General features: G+C 39.0%; 1 protein-coding gene and 1 non-coding gene across 3 annotated transcripts in view; one reads left to right on the top strand and one right to left on the bottom strand.

Moving 5' to 3' along the window:
• Tafa1 (TAFA chemokine like family member 1) overlaps positions 1 to 13607 on the bottom strand; it is a 519205-nt gene that overhangs the window by 64364 nt on the left and 441234 nt on the right. The window lies entirely within an intron of this gene.
• Positions 12933 to 13036, top strand: LOC130889549 (U6 spliceosomal RNA). Its single transcript, XR_009058602.1, has one exon. It is a non-coding gene; the product is annotated as a U6 spliceosomal RNA (small nuclear RNA).

Consider the following 13607-nt stretch of genomic DNA (forward strand, 5'->3'; position numbering starts at 1 on the left):
TACAAAACATTACAGGCCATTGTCAATGCTATTGGTTACCCTCTAGAATTAGTCAGTAAGACCCAATTGCTGAAGACATCACAAGCTTCAGTCACAGACCTTGGAGAAACCAAGCAGGCACTGATCCAAAAGCCTCATCACCACTTGCTAGCTTTTCCAATGCTAGAAGGAATTATGCACACAGCCAGAGGAGAAAGGGCCCCTCAGTCTTATCCAGCTGTGCATCCTGTGAGCTCCACAAACAACTGACCTGGTAAGACAAGCTCACTGGTTCAGTAATTCAATGAGCATCACATGAATAACCAACCACTTTCGAATTGGATTTAAGTCTTGCTCTACAAAATGAAACCCATAACTGGCACTATAATCAGGTCAGAAATCTGGGGCTACATGGATCATGGACTTTAGGGGAGAACCTATTAATATTATTATGCTAAATAGCCACAATATTAAGCCAATTCCTAATGACTTATGGCTATTCTTATATAGTAGTGCATCTCTCAATCCTCATCCAAGAAGCTTTGATTTGCAGTAGATGGCAATCTAACCAATCAAAGTGTCAAGAAGAAGAGATTAGAGAATGCTAAGCCTTAAGTGGGATCCCTATTTTACATTCATTTTTTCCAGGGATCATTGTGGAAGAGGAGATGGAAATATTTTAAGAGCCATATAGATGGTAGATGACTACAAGGAAATGGTGTCTTGTGGACACAGCAGGACAGTGACACACAAGAATCCACAGTGGCTGTGCCTATGCAAGCTCAAGCCAGACAAAATGCCATCACAAAAAGGGGAAGTAGGCATAAAGTCCTACCCCCTCACTGGGAAGCTATTGGCAACAGATAGCTACAGGGAAAGGGAGAGTCCTTCTTCTTTAAACATGCAGTCCGTGGCAGGTTAACCACTCTCTGGTGAAAAGAATATACCTACAAATAGAAGGGCAGCACACATTTGTCTTGGTAGGTTTTAAAAAATAAAAATGAAAAAAAGGACACAAAGTTGGGTAGATAAGGAAGAGAATGGATCTGAGGGGATTTGGGCAGTAGTTTATATGATAAAATGCATTTTAGGGGACTCTTAAAGAACTAAATTCAGAAAAAAGTTAAAAGGGAGAAACTTACTGTCTTAAATTTACATTTTCCTATCAGTGATCTAAAAATAACTGTCTATGTCATTCTTATTTCTTGAGATAGGAGCTCACTGTGTACTTCGGGCTGGCCTGGTACTAGACTACCCTGGCCTGAAACTCACAGAAATATGCCTGCCTCTGCCTCCCAGGTACTATGATAAAAGGGAGGTACCAACATGTCTTACTTAAATATTTGCTATCATTATTAATACTGTTGGAACTGTGGAACAAACATGGGACCTTTCCTAAACTAGGCACATAGCTCTGTCTACGAGGTATACCTTCATAGTCCAGATTTCTAAAATTGATCAAAATTGATAGTCAAAATGGATAAAACGTTTTGGCTAACTGAAAAATCGACTGTTTATCAGTATTAGCCTATGGGACAGATACTGTTACCCACTCTATATAAATAAGAAGTTAGAGTATCTCAGTACCTTGGGGAGGTCAACGACAGTCTAATTTTGGAGACATGGAAAGAACATCAGCAACATTAAAATAGCTGTGTAAGGTTGTGCATAAGCTGACTATGCTTACAACAGATTAATTTAATACCTGTGTTTCTCAATGTTTTTTATTATTTTTTTTCTAAAACTTACCATCTGAAAGGTCAGAAAGGCATCTAGAATCTTAGAGATCTTAGAGGGTCGTATTGCAGTGGAAGGGACTCTCTAGGACATTAGGTGAGAGATGCCCAATTTCAGTGTGCTTCAGAATGATCTACAACACTTTATTGAAACAGTCTACTGGGTTTTCTTCCTTAAGTTTCTGTTTCAGTTAGTTCTGAAAATTTACATTTCTAACAAGTTCTGAAGCCATGCTGATGTTATTAATTTTGGCTCAGTCTCTCCTTTGCATCAAACTAATCTCTGTCCAGAGAAGTAAAGGCCTTGTCTCAACCATGTTAGCTAGATCACAGTTGAAGAGCATGTGAGTAGAGCTTTGTGAGGTCCTCCCTGACGATATTAGCTAGGCCACAGCCGAACATCAGGCAAGTAGAACCATGTGAGGTCCTCCCTGACCTGTAGAGTTTGAAGAGGTGAGGGTGGTGGAAGCTGAGTGAGCATAGATGCATGTATGTCCTTGACATCTCTTACCCTGTTTTTAGGTTAGGACATGCCTTCATCTTCTCAGTTCCTGTTATCTAAATGGAGCGATATTATACTGTTGCAAGGTGAGACCCGGTTGTTTGTCCCGGCCACCTGGCTGGCTTAGCCCCGAAATAACCACACAGAAATTGTATTAATTAAATCACTGCTTGGCCCATTATCTCTAGCCTCTTATTGGTTAACTCTCACGTCTTGATTTAACCCATTTCTATTAATCTGTATATTGCCATGTGGCAGTGGCTTACCAGGAATAATTCTAACCAGCATCCCTCTCAGGCAGAGGATCCATGGTGTCTCTCTGACTCTGTTTTCTTTCTCCCAGCATTTAGTTCTGTTCTCTGCCTAAATTCTGCCCTAACAGGAACCCAAAGCAGTTTCTTTATTAATTAATAAAAGCAACACAAAGACAGAAGGACTTTCTATATCATCATACCACATATATGGAGACAATTATGTAGAAAAAATGCTCTGTAAATACCTTCAAAATTTAGTCTCCAAATTAATATGCTTAATTTTTAGAACCATCCTAATAATAAATACCTATGTATTAGTAAATTACTAAATAGGAAGACTTATTCCAGTATTTTCTTAGTAAAGAAAAAATAATGAAGAACTAGAAGGACCAACAGGAGGACATTGTGCTATTGAATTATGATGGGCACATGCATTTTGTTCTCATTGTATTAAAAATTTATCATGATTTAAAAATTTTTGCTCTTTAATGAAATCTTATATAACCATATAAAATATAAGAGACATGTACTAGCATTGTTTCCTTAAAAATACTGCAGAACATTTTGAACACTGAATGTCTAAAGAGACAAAAGAAGATACAAGCAGTATCTAGAGATACTATTTATGTAGAGCAATATTCATCCACATATATATAAAAGCACAACATATGAAATGTACATGTGCTCAAAAGTAGATCATACACTATATATTCATACAAAGGTTCACATGCATAATATATGTGCTTATTTGTGACTAATAAAGAACAATATATATATATTTAATAGTCTGCAAGATTAATTTTCTATTTTGAATTTGTGTTATACAGAAGTAGAGGTTTGATATTTGCCAATATTATGCCTACATATGTTTGCTTAGAAGCTTTTCAGTCATTTAAATGATATGCCTTGATTATATAATAAATATACATATTTACATATTATTATTCAAGTTATTCTTGATTTTCAGATTGATATCTGTTTTAAAGTAAAATGGAAGTTGAGGACCACTTTAAATAATGTCTGAGAAATGAAAGTCCCAGCTGCATCAGCTCCTAATTGTTCCTGTTTCCTAGCTCATCAATTACCATGTGGTACTAAGATGATTCCAGAATAATGGTCAAATGACCATGTCATATTTTAGCACCTTTGTGTGTGTGTGTATGTGTGAATACAGGTATTTGTGTGTGATACAGGTGCGTGTATGTGTGTGTGTGTGTGTATGGCATGCAGGTGTGTGCATATGTGATGCATGTGTGTGGTGTGTGTGATACAGGTATGATGTGGAATTCCCCTGTGTATGCTGTTAATATGTTTTATTGCCATTGGTTAATAAAGAAGCTGCTTTTAGTCAATGACTTAACAGAATATAGCCAGGCTTGAAAAGATATATATAGAGAGAATAGGCAGAGTCAGAGAAACCATGTAGCCACTGCTGGGGACAGACACCCCCACTGGAGTCTTCTGAGACTTTGCCTGTAGGCCAGGACCTTGTGGTGATGCACAGATTAATGGAGGTGGGTTAGTTTAGGATACAAGAGCAAGCTAAAAATATGCTTAAGCTGTTGGCCAAACAGTATTGTGAATAATATAGTTTCTGTATGTTTATTGAGGGATTGGGTAGGACAGAAACCTCTGCCAACAAACTGTGCCCTAAACTTGTAGAAAAAGTAATAGAGCAAGCAAAAACAGTCATATAAAGATGGAATATGCACAGAGAATCTGTATTATGTATATTGCTCTGTTTTCTTTGAAATTTTTGACTGCAGAGAGATATTTGATTCTGGGACTGCTAAGCTAAACCAACATATATGTTTAAAGGTATCTTCACTTCACAATTTGAGTCTAAGGATATGTTTCTTTGGAAAAGAGGCTCTTTTTTTTGTTTACACAGAGGATGAAAACCTATGGATTTCTTCCAGACTAATGTGATTTGATGAACCAAGACTACCAGAATGGTCTCCATGAACACCCCCAAAATAACTTCAACCAATAAACAGCAGGGAGTGGTTTGGAGAGAATTACACCCAAATTCCCAAATATTGTTTATAAATGTTTCTTTACATTTAAAGGGGGGATATGCTATAGATATGAATACTTTGCATTGGTATGAATCTTGGTTTATTGATACAAATTTTAGGTCAATTTTGTTATATATATATATTATTGCTCTTGATTAAAGTATTTTGTTTGTGCAGCTCATTTTAAAAGGTAATGTATAATTAAGAAGTAGATTAATAAAAAATCATCTATAATGGTCAAGCTTGTAGTTTTGTTAGTTAGGTTTTACACACACACACACACACACACACACACACACATATATATATATATATAGAGAGAGAGACAAAGAGAGACAGAGACAGAGAGAGACAGAGAGAGAGATTTCAGTTAGATAGATAATCTTCAAACCTTTCAAAGACCACAGAATATGGCATTTAAAAAGGTTTTAAGAACTTGGGACTTTTCATGACAGTGAGATACATCTGTTCCTGGCAGCACCAATCTACTTCAAGAGGATAATGGGCATCAAAGAGGCTCCTCATGGAGTTTGTTATCCATTTAGGCAAGAAACTGCTCTTGCCTGAAATGCTTGACTGGACTCGCAGGACCCACAATAAATGACTGCTAAGCTGCCTAAAGAAGGTGAGACATTCCTTCGGGGTTCTTGCTTCATGAAAGAGGATGCCGGATGTTCGGCAGGACACAAAAGAAAGTGACTGACAAGCTGCCAATATTGGTAGAACTGTCTTTGAATTTCCTGCTTCATGGAAAAGTCTGCTAGATATTATGCGCCTGTAGGCTGAAGATTGGATGCCCCAATGATACAGAAGAACTTTGGGTGATTGTTCAGGCAACGAAATGTCTCTGTCAATTCTAGAGATTTGGAAGTTTCTTACAATGCACTTACTGTTTACTTAGGTAATATTATATCCTTCTAGAGTCTTTGATGGAGTTGATGAATATATAGTTGTAATTACAATTTTCCTTAGTTATGATAAAAGATAAAGGAGATATAAATCTTGTAACTGTAATTCTTGCTTGATACCTATTTTGTTATATGTAATTTTACTATGTTAAAGTTAAAACTTACCTTTTTATTTAGACAGAAAAGGGGGTGGTGTGGGATTTCCCTTTGTATACTGTGAATATGTTTTATTGCCATTGGTTAATAAAGAAGCTGCTTTTGGCCTATGGTTTTAACAGTGTAAAGCCAAGCTGAGAGAGATATAGAAAGAATAGGCAGAGTCAAAGAGAAGCCATGTAGCCACCCACAGGAGACAGACTCCTTCACTGGAGCCCACCAGAATCTTGCTGGTAAACCATGAGTCTTGTGGTAAAATACAAAATAATGAAAATGGGTTAATTTAAGATATGAGTTAGCCAGAAATATGCTTAAGCTATTGGCCTAACAATACTGCAATTAATACTGATTTCTGTGTGATTATTTTGGGTCTGAGCTTCCAGGTATGAACAAGCATCAGCCTCCTGCCAAGGTGTGTGCGATGCAGGTATGTGTGTGTGCGTGATGCAGGTGTGTGTGTGTGTGTGTGTGTGTGTATGATACAGGTATGTGTGTGTGTGATGCAGGTGTGTGTGTGATGCAGTGTGTGTGTGATGCAGGTGTGTGTGTGCATGTGATATGTGTGTGTGATGGATGTGTGTGTGTAATGCAGGTGTGTGTGTGCGTGCGTGCGTGTGTGTGAGAGAGAGAAAATACCCGCTGAGAGAGTTCTTTGTTTCACAGACCCAAAGCCTTACAGAGAATAATTTTCATTTGAAAAACTTCCCTTTTATGTTATAGAAGTTGCTCGATGTTATCTCAAACATTGTTAAAAACTCTTCCTGATTTCTCCTTTAGGAGGGGCCACTGACTTGCTGGAAGTATGAAGAAACCAACTAGATGTGCACAGGTGTTCTGAGTCCATTATAAGCATCACTGAGAATTCTCCTCAACTCTTCTGTCAACTTGCCACACCATGTTCTGATTTGTTAAACAAAGAGAGTGGCAAAGTTGAGAATACCTAATGAGACAGAAAATGCAGCTGCCACCACCCAGGAGAGCACAAGAGTCACAGCGATGTATCTGCTCAGACTTCCAAAGACCGACTTCAATGCTGGGCTATGGCAGCCCTCTTTGTTCCCAAATCTCATTGGATGATTTTAAAACTCTGTCCCTTTTCTGGAAAAGGCTCAAGACTCAAGTATTCCATAAATAGGGAAAAAATCCCTTAGTAGAACTATTTCTATGTGACTTATGTTTCCTGCTCCTAAAATTTAAACTCAAAATAAAATGGTAACACTATCCATCCAGCAATGTGATCTTTTAAACAATGCCTAAACCTGATAATACTGAACACTAGGGCTAGGGAGATGGCAAGAGCACTTGTTGTGCAAGCAGGAGAAATGAGTGTAAATTGTAAACACACTTGTAAAATCTTGGCCAGGCCATACTGTCTATAACCCCATTATTGGGGTGTGGAGATAGGAATGTCGAGGTAGCTTGCTGGCCAGCCAGCCTAGCCAAAGCAGTAAGGTCCAGGTTCAGTGACCCTATCTCAAAAATAAAGTGGAACATTAAGAGGAAAACAGCCAATGTTTCCCTCTAGCCTCTGCACACGTGTGCTTCGAGTGCACATACTCCACCCCCACATGCACACACACACTCACAAAGGTATGCCACAAGCACATACCAACTATTAGTGATTACAAAATGACACATAATGTTCCAAACTTGTTCAAGAAAGGTTGGACAAAATTCAAAACGTGAACTATTGTGGTGTATTTAGCATGTGGAAAACTCTACACATTGTGTAGTGTAGTGGTGAGAAAAAAATAAGTATTACATGGAACAATATAGAACATCATTACAAGCTGTTTTAAAAATACACTGCACAAAGCACTTTAAGAAATGAATTTGAAATAATACAATGGGTCTGGTACATGGAAGGGTACGGAGGGAGAAGAGGGAAAGAGTAAATTATGTGATTTTATTATAAAAATAAAATATAAAATACAACAAAAAATACACTGCAGAATTGTATTGTATGATTAATAATTTAAAAAGACATAAACTGACTCATGATAACAGAAGTAAGGAGTAGACACCTGTGACTGTAAGGTAGAAAGGATGTAAGTGAGCCAAGATGCAGGCACTATTGTTTGTCAAAGGATCCCTGGAACATGTGTTTGTCCATTCCAGAAGCTATTTAGTTTTGCATAATGATCATTATTTTGCATAATTATGAAGATAAAAAGAAAACAATTATTGTTATAAACGTGTACACTCCACTTTAATATTAATGTTAGGAACATTAATAATTATAGCCAATATTGGTATGACATAAAGTTTGATCTTGGTAACAAATCCTATGAATTTTTTTAAAAAAATGGGTATTAGAAAATAATTCACTCAGGCTTATGTAGGTGAGACTCCAGATCTTATTAAATGGTTTTTAGCAATAGATATTTGACCATGAAGTCATCTTAATCCATAATTAAAACAGATACTAGTCTGTGAAATTGCTATTTTAGTCCTCTATTTTCAGAAACGTAGGAAGTGATGTGGGTTTGTTGTTGTTTTGTTTTTGTTTGAGTCAAGACTCACAATCTTTCTACCCCAGCTTCCTAAGTGTTGGTATGTGTTACCACATCGGGCTGAGACACAACAATTAAGGCATTCAAACATGAATTCTTCATAATTGAGTCACAGGTTCCCAAGTCTCAATTTCTGAGACAAGTGGGCAAAGTTCCAGGCATGTTTCTGCATGCGTTGGATGGCTGCTGGTTTCTGAAGACTGGCGCTCTTTCTGTCTGAACAGCTTAAGGTCAGGCCCCTGAAAATGAGACCCCAGCACTGAAAACAGGGTTTTGAAGGATGAGAACAGAAGCTTTTCACATCTGACCCTAGCAGGAGACTTTCACTCCCAATGCCTAGGGTGAGCGCAGAGAACCAGCGTGATTCTGACAAGGATGTGCGACCTAAGGCAATCAGTTCAGCAGATCACATCTCAGCTGAGAGGAATTCACCACACTTCTAAAAGTCAGTGGGAAAACAGCCATTCTAAGAAGACAAAGCCAATAACGCGATAAGTGGGATTGTATCCCGAGAGTCGCCGTTATCTTTTCCACTTTCGTTGTTTCTCTCTTATGCTACACACACAAAAAAAACCTGCATTAGAGACTATGTTGAAGTGATGATTTATTTAGCTCACTTTGTTATAGTCTCTTGTGGGTTTGTTGGCATGTCTTACCACTACCTAAGTCTACTTTTCACGGAGAACAGAAATGGGATGCAGTCACAAGGATAATTTTCAAACTCGTGAAACCAAGATAAAGAACCAGTGATATTTTCACAGGAATATCATGGGATGGGTAGTCACTGTTCTCGGAGTCTACATTTAGCCATATGATGCTGCTAGGTGTGTGTCTTCTCTCCAAGGCATGCCTTTCTGCGCTTGCTTGTTCTCTTCCCTCAGACTACTCCCGAAGCTTCCGGTTATAGAGCGAGCTGCATGGCTCTGGTGTCTTCCTAGGAGTGGTTTGGGCAGTTGCTGCAATTTCCAGGAGTAGGAAATGAGTGTGGAAATCCACTCTTTTGTAAAGATTCAGCCTCTCATGTTGTCAAGTGTGACAAGAGTGTCATATACCACCACTGTGAGGCATCCAGGAGAAATGGTTAAAGAAGAGGCTCCTGTGATTTAGCGACTTCATCTTAGTTACTTGATCTCGTGATCCTCTCGTTCCTTTCTTTTACAGGATTCCTAAACATACTAGTGATACTGTAGTATTAGAAAACAAACTATGTAAAGTGCCCATGTAATGATCTGACACTTAAATTGTAGTGAAGACTTGCAATATCTGGGAATTTCATTTACTCCAAGGTGTTATACATTGTTTGTTACATTGTCTTACACACATACTGTTTAACACCAAAATCTGATCTTATCCACCTTTCTCACAATAACCTCCTGGAAGCCTTCTTTTATTTAACTTTTTATCTGTTGTACTATGGTCCATATTTCAGGTATTTTTAGGCCCTGAAAATACAATACAAAAATACTAAGAATAATTATGCTATCTGTAGGAATGATATTTTGGGGAAGGGGAGAGATAAAGTATAAATAAACATACATATAAGTCGCTATAGATTCTGCTCAAGAAAACAAATAAGCACCAACTACAGCAAAACTATTGGGTAGAGTCACTAGACACTGGAACTGAGTAAAGTAGGGAAGGCCACCTTGAACCCTGTTCTGAGCAGCTGTCAAACTGGAAGGCTGAGGGATCAAGACAAGGAATGACACTTTCTTTGCATGGGGCTGCTTGATTTATTTCAGGAAACCATGGCAGATAGATTGATATGAGCTCTTATCTGAGGGAACCATTCTTCCATTGTCCAATGTCACTGAAGAAGGAGGCAAACCAAACAACATCATTGCTACTATCTTGTGGGCAGGTGTACTTAGAAAACAGTGTCACCCCACAAAAAGCCTTATCATAAAGAAATGCTGAGCATACAGAGAGATTGAATTATCTACCATCAACTCACATCAACCTTGTGGTTCATCACCATCATACCTTTTAACATTTCCTCTTCTTTACCCAGGAGAACCGTATAAGCACACTTCCTAGCATCTTATGCTGTGTGTTTCTGGCTTAGATACAGCACCCAGAAGCAGAAGAAGACAGAAGAGAAACAGCAACTGTTATTCTCTGGCAGGATTTTTCTGGCAGACAATTCAGAGCAGCAGCTGCTGGGACACGAGAGAGTTCCTGAGTGGCTGAGTTAATGGACAGTGGCTTGCTTTCACATCTGTGGGCTCTTCCCAATCAATCAGTCTGATCTTGAAAGCAGTGGGGACCATTGACACGGATGTATTCACAATCACTTCAAGGTTTCTTGGGTGTGGACTACTAACCATTTCCTTATTCGACCTGCCCTAGCCCCCCTGTCAGACATCCAACCATGACGTTCGTACATCCTACATCTATCTAATCAGGCTATCTAGAGTGGCTCCTACAGTTCTATTTAAAGCAAACCGATGTACAATTCATCCCTCTTCATCGGTTCAAAGCAATTTATTAGTCAAAACGGTACTTTACCAAAAGTTATTATCACTAATTGACTGGAAAATCCTACGCGATTTCCAGGTAGTCTGTTAACTGCTTAACACACATTTTATTCAGATGAATGCACATGGTTGAGAAACAAGTAAGGGGCCAGTATTTGTGGATTATGTATCCATGTTCCAACCAGAGTGACTGTTCTCTTGATTACAGTACAACTCAACCACTCGGGTGTCAGTGTTAACACCACCATTTCATTCCAATCCCCCTAGCTCTACTCTCATGCATGGGCATTTAGTTCTAAAGAATTTCACCCGGTGTTGTGCCTTGCTCCTAGGCACCTAACGCCGCCACCAAGATACTAATTCTGGCAACTAGGACTCCAAGTATGCTTTTGAGTTTCAGTCTTTACCGTGTCTCTACGTGTGGTAAGAGCTTCTCTGTTTCCCAGATTAAACAGTTTAAGTCATCAGTTCAAACAACTGAAGATAGAAGATAACCAAACCAGAATTTGTTTTTTTTTAAATTTCTTTCTTTCTTTCTTTCTTTCTTTCTTTCTTTCTTTCTTTCTTTCTTTCTTTCTTTCTTTCTTTCTTTTCTTTCTTAAAGATTTCTGCCTCCTCCCCGCCATGGCCTCACATTTCCCTCCCCCTCCCCCAATCAAGTTCCCCTCCCTCGTCAGCCCTAAGAGCAATCAGGGTTCCCTGCCCTGTGGGAAGTCCAAGAACCACCACCTCCATCCAGGTCTAGTAAGGTGAGCATCCAAACTGCCTAGGCTCCCACAAAGCCAGTACGTGCAGTAGGATCAAAAACCCATTGCCATTGTTCTTGAGTTCTCAGTAGTCCTCTATGTTCAGCAAGTCCGGTTTTATCCATGCTTTTTCAGACCCAGGCCAGAATTTGAACACAAATTATCTTATACCAAAGCCAGTGGCCTGGCCAGCAGAAGAGTAGAGCTGCCCCTGCCCCTGCTCCTGGGGACAGTCACTGTAACCTTTCCTGTCTTACTGACTTTCTCACTTTTCAAAAAAAGAGAATAAAAGAGCCATTCTTGACTGTGAGCAATAAATGAGGCATAAATTATGCTTTTTCCATATTTTTCCTCTCCTGTGACTTTGCAAGGAACTAACCACGTTGACAAAGAGCCATTTGACACCTTGCAGAATTCATTTTTTACTACAAATGATGTAGCTATTGTTGAGTTGGCAGATTTTTTAGGTCTCACAGGCAACAAACATGTATCTCTTAGAAACCAGATTTGACGATAATAGAATAGTGCTGATCATGTGGGCCCCAGGTTGGATGCAGAGAACAAGGGAGGTTCCTTATAAATCTCAACAGCATTGCCACATCAGCTATGGATGTTAATAGGGGTCTGAAAGAGCACAAATACTGTAATTGAAATCCACGGATATTCTCAAAACTTCATTTTATCCAATTGTTTCAGTGCCCTTGTGGACAAGCCTTAATAGGAATGGATAACAAGCAGTCCTGTGACTGATATGTGTTTCCTTTGCTCTTTCTTGTCCCAACAGAACCCAGGCACCGGGATGCTCAGCCTCCTACCACATGGCCAGGAAGGCACTTGGCTTCTTTGTCCCAAATACAAATACTGCCCATTAATCTTTGTGACATTCCCAAGTCAACCGTATACCACAGAGTCTCAGAGTCACAGTGTGGGACTGGAAGTAAAATGTGTTCTTTACATATCTTTTAACTGATACAGCATTGATGTGTGATTCACCTCTTAATCTAGAGGCCAAGAATCATCCTTTCATTTTGTACCATTGTGGCATAAGCAACACATTTGGGCTGTGTTCGTTTCAGTTTGAATTAAAAGCTCCAACTGATTATAAATCTGAAGTAAAAAGAAATCTTGAAACCTTCTGCGTTTGCCTATGGGTGTGTTTGTGTTGCTGTATTAAACAGTACTAATGAGACAGCTGTCCGGACCTGAGGTTTACTTTCTTATAGTTGTAGAGTCCAACTTAGGGCCACAAGAGTCTTTTCTATGTGTCCCTTGAGGGGGAAGGATATCATGGTCTTGAGCCCAGGAAAATAAGAAAAGAAACAGAGTCAAAGAGTTTTATCAGCATTAACATGTTGAAGGTGGCACAACTCAACCCAAACATGACTCACTGGGTCCTACCTTTCAGACACCTTGTACTGCGAATTAACTTGCAGCACATAAATTTGGGAAGGTTGATTATTTGGGGGGACTGATCCATAACACAGCACCTCATTTCAGCATGTTTTAAATGTAATAATGTATCAAGACCTCAGAAACAGGAAGTGACTTGCAGCATTGGAGAAAAATCCAAGTATCACTGCATAATTGTATCTTGCACATGGCCACAGCAAGAAGTCTGTGTTATTTTTCCTATTCAAAAGAAAGAGCTAGCTTTGGTAGTACAGTTATTAAAATTAGAACAATACAGAGATTATCAAGACCTCTATATAAGGATGACATCAACATCTGTGAAGTGTTTCACATTTTTAGTTGGGAGTAGTAGGTCACTATTATAACGTTGGCATGTGGGAGGCTAGGCCTACTGTGAATAGGAGGCCAGTATGAACTATTCAGTGAGTTTCAGACTTTGCCCAGAAGACACTGTATAGGACCTTGTTTCAAAAATTAAGAAACATAAGAGTTATCCATTAAGTCTTTGCTAAAACACATGCATACAACATAAGCACATGCACCACACATACACACAGAAACCACACTACACCACCAACACATCCCACACAACACATACACCACACATTTACACACACACACACACACCACCACCACCACCACCACCATCACACACGCAGCTCATACACAAAACATCACATACACACTGCATACCCCCCACATACACTATACACATATACATATTCCTATATCACACACATAAATGCTGCACATACATCACCACGACCACCACGGAAGACAGAGACAAACAGATACACATACACCTCATCACAACCACAAATAGACAGAGACATAGACACAGACATACACAGGGAGAGACAGAGAGAGATAATACAATTCTACACAGTATATATGGCTTCTAACTGATA

Source organism: Chionomys nivalis, chromosome 1, assembly GCF_950005125.1.
Source record: "Chionomys nivalis chromosome 1, mChiNiv1.1, whole genome shotgun sequence".
NCBI lineage: Eukaryota > Metazoa > Chordata > Mammalia > Rodentia > Cricetidae > Chionomys > Chionomys nivalis.